The following is a 4,464-nucleotide window of genomic DNA, read 5'->3' as shown; positions in this document are numbered from 1 at the left end:
TTTTTTTATTAATAATGTAATCTTTTAAATTATTATAGGTCTCTTGAGATTTTCCATTTCTTTTTTAGTCAGTTTGGGTAACTTGTGTGTTTATGGAAAAATTTCCATTTCATCTAGGTTATCTAATTTGTTGGCATACAATTGTTCATAGTTCTCTCTTATATTTTTTATCTCTGTAAGGTTGATAACAATGTCCCCACTTTCATTTCTGATTTTAGTTATTTGCTCCTTCTTTTTTTTTTTCTTTGTCAGTCTAGCTAAAAGTTTGTCAATTTTGTTGCTCTTTTGGAAGAATCAAACTTTGGTTTTGTTAATTATCTCTGTTGTTTTTCTATTTTCTATTTTATTCATCTCTGCTGTAGTCTTTATAATTTCCTTCCTTCTTCTAGCTTTGGATTTAGTTTTCTCTCTTTTTCTAGCTCCTCAAGGTGTAATGTTAGGTTATTGATTTGAGATCTTTCTTCTTTTTTAACATAGCATTTACAACCTTAAATTTCACTCTCAGTAGTGCCTTTGCAGTATCTCATAGATTTTAGTATGTTGTGCTTTGATTTTAATTTATCTCTAAGTATTTTCTAACTTCTCTTGTGATTTCTTCTTTGACCCGCTTTTGAATTAACAGAGTATGTTTTTAAATTTTCACATATTTGTGTATTTTCTAGTTTTCTTCTGGCATTGATGTCTAGCTTCATTCCATCATGGTTGGAAAAGATCCATTGTATGGTTTCAATTTTTGAAAAATTCACAGAGGCTTGTTTTGTGGCCCAGCATAGAATCTGTCCTAGGATCCATGGGTACTTGAGAAGAATGTTTATTCTGCTGTTGTTGGGTAGAATGTCGGTTCTATATATGTCTGTTTTTACTAGTTGGTGTATAGTGTTGTTCAGTCCCCTATTTCCTTATTGACTCTCTGTCTAGATGTTGTGTTCATTATTGAAAATGGAGTATTAAAGTCTCCAGCTATTACTGTAGGACTGTTTATTTCTCACTTCAGTTCTGTCAATGTTTCCTTCATATACTTTGATGGCTCTATTTTATGGTGCATATATGTTTATAACTCACATCTTCTTGATGAATTGAGTTTGCCATCAACATATAATGTCCTCTTGTGAATTTTTGCAGTTAGGACCATATGGCTAAGTAGGTTCTTTGTGTTATGTCTTTCAGTTTTTAGGGTCTTAGTGTATTTACAGGAACTTAAGGATTCTTGAAAATAAGTTTATTATAGAAAAAGTCAGCTGTAAGTAATGGCTGGTTCATCATATTGTGTTAACAATTGAAAACATTAGAGACATAAGGATAAATGCCATTCATTGCTATCAGCTCTGCTTCCTGGTCCCCAGTAATGTACATGTCAATTTCGTGACTTCTGAAGCTTGGAGAGAGAGAGGGACTCAAAGCAACAAGGTTTTAAAACTTTGTTCTTAGGAGACACTTTATATGCTACCTAGGTGATGGTGTATGAGAGAGAGAGAGAAGGAGAGAGAGAGTGAGGGAGGAGAGGGGGAGTTGGGGAGAGAGAGTCAGAGAGAGAGAGAAGGAAGGGGTGGGAGGGAGAGAGTGGGGATGGAAGGAGGCAAGAAGGGAGGAGAGAGGAGGTGGGAGGACAAACTAACTGGTCTCTGGATTCTCCATCTCACTTTTAATTAGAGAAGCCATTTTCAAAACAATCTGTTTTACATACCTGACATCTAGGTAAGATTCAGTTTGAGAAAATATTTCCACTGCTTTAAAAAATGTTGAAAAGCAGGTGACCACACAAAAGATAAAGTACATGCTGCTTAGTTTTTAAAAACACACATGCTTACTTAATGTTTTAGTTGCTAATAATTTGCTGTCATGTTTATTGCTTATCTTAAGGACTGTTGTGCATTTCTCTGCTTGATCTGTTTATTCATAGCATGCTCCTCTTTGGGAGCACAGGCTGGATTTTGATCACCAGGATGCTGTGAGTGCTGCTCTGTTGCTGATGTGTGTGTCTGTTTCGTGACTTGTTTGTTCATTCACCTGTTGATGGACACTTGAGTTGGTTCTGGTTTTGTCTGTTATGAATATGGTGGAATAAGTCTACTTTCTATTCAGAGCTTTCAGCTTCTGGAAGCTGAGATGATTCAGGTGCCCAATTATGTTGCTGGGTAGCTCTGACTTTTAGGGGATCCTTCCTTCTTGTGAGCTGCAATCTGCCTCCCTGTCACACTGGCTGATTGCTGCCAACCCAGCCTTTGGGAAAACACATAATGAGTTCCTTTTCCATTTGAAATTAACCCTCGGGTAAACGAAAGCAGTTACCAAGTTTCCCAGCCTCTGACCCCTCATTCCATCAGTGCTTTCTCATTGGCATAGTTTCCAGGCTCCAAAAGAGCCTTGGATGAAAGATCCTCATGTGAAACCATTTGGAAGAAAACACTCACTCTGGATTCAACAGTCACAGTCACCGTTTTTTCCCAGAGAGGCTTTCCGAACATCCCAGGGGCAACACCACCTCTGAGCAATGACTGTCCAGGTAAAAGCATCCAAGGACAAGACACCATGCTGGCATCAGCATGGTCAGGACAGCAAAGGACAATGAGAAACAGCTTTGGGGGAAATAATAAAAAAGACCCAGAATTGGGGAGCAGAGAGATTTATTTCTTACAGGCACCTAAGCTTTCCTGGCTAAGAACACTAAGGGGAGATTGCAGCACTGTGGGATGTGGATTCATCACTGATCTGATAACGAGGTGTGTGGAAAGAATTCTGATAATTAGACAGAGAACAGCTTTCAGTGATCAATGGCAGAGAATTGATTAGGTAGATAATTTGTCAGCAGCAGGGAGAGGTACCACAGGTGGCATCTTTGCAGACTAGAGTGGAGCAGGAGAGCTGGAAGCATCTGGAGGACAAGCAGCTCACGGGCACACACATGGCAGGCCTGCAGCTCACGGGCATGCACATGGCGGGCCTGCGACTCACAGTCACGCACACAGACACTGGGCAGGGGCTGGGCACACAGCAGGCTGGCCTCAGCTCCATAGGCAGCACAGGGACTGGCAGCTGCAGGCTGGCTGGAGGGGACAGACATGCCACACACGGGCCAACACAGTAGAGTGACACAGGAGGCCACCCGATTGCAGGAGTTCCCACAGCCCTGGGGTGGGCAGCAGGTGGGGACACAGCACAGGGGCCAGGGCAGGCTCATGGGCCACCCGAGGAGCAGCTGGTGTGGCACATGGGGGCAGGTGGCTGGTGGGGTCGGGGTGGAGGGTGGTGATGTCTGGAGGCTACTTTCCCAGGCCACCTTTATACCTGGGCCACGGGCATCCCGGCCACAGGCTACCCTGGTGTCTTCCTCGTGGTTGTTGGAGATTTTTCCTCCACCTCCCACTCTTGTCGACCTTTCTAGAGTTTTCCCGGTGAAGATTCTTGGGTCTGGAAACTCCTTCTCGGCCAGAGGCTCCCTATGACTCAGCAGACTATGTGTTTTCTGGAAACGGAGCCTCAGTTAGATGGGAAGGGGCAGTCAGTTGAGGCCAGGGGACCCCCGTCCCCGGTAAATATGCTGTCTGGTGTCCATACAAGCTCAGTCACACTCGCCACAGCACAGGGCCCCCATTATGATGGAGAAGCTCAATATCAACATGGTCTCCCCAAGGACAGAGAGCCAAGCTGCTGGGCTCCATATTGTGGGATAATAATTGTTACTGGAATAACGATGATGCACTCATGTCTGGCCTACTGCCAGGTGCTCTGATAAGGATTCTAGGGGGTCACCTCATTAGTCTTTGCCAGCACTCAGGGTGGCTGCCACCCCATTGGTAAGATGCACGATTAGAAAGTCTTAGGTTGGCATTATGCATGCACATTTGTTCCCCTGCAAATGGAGAGGCATGTTTTCATTTTATCCTCTGTTTTGAAGGATTTTATTTTCACAGGTGTAGAATTCTGAGTTGGCAAATTTTGTCTGTCAGCATTTTAAAGATGTCCCATTGTCTTCTGTCTGCCATTGTTTCTGCTTAGAAGTCAGGGATTTTCTTATCCTTGTTCTTTTGTATGCAAAGTGTCTTTTTTTCCTGCTTATTTCAAGGTTTTCTCTTTATTTTTTTTTATCGCCCTAACTATTGTGTGCCCAGATATGGTTTTCTTTGTATTTATCCTGCTGGGGATTTTATGAGATTCTTTTATCTGTAAGTTATTTGTTGTTGTTGTTGTTGTTTAATCAAATTTGTGAGTTATTATTGATTATTTTTTCAAAACATTTTTGTGATTTAGTATTATTTTCTTTTCCTTCCACACTTGCTGTTCCAAATATGTTAAACTGTTTGAGGCTGTTTCACAGGGTTTTTTAAATTTTTTAAAATTTCTTCTTCTTCTTCAGATTGGGTAATTTCTGTTGATGTGTCTTCAGGCTCACTGCTCTTCCTTCTTCACTCTGCTGTGAGGTGTACCCAGTGTAGTTTTAAATTTCAGCTGTTGTATGTTTCAGGT

This window comes from Galeopterus variegatus, unplaced genomic scaffold, assembly GCF_000696425.1.
Source record: "Galeopterus variegatus unplaced genomic scaffold, G_variegatus-3.0.2 Scaffold2915, whole genome shotgun sequence".
NCBI lineage: Eukaryota > Metazoa > Chordata > Mammalia > Dermoptera > Cynocephalidae > Galeopterus > Galeopterus variegatus.
Note: the sequence above shows the minus strand (reverse complement) of the source record.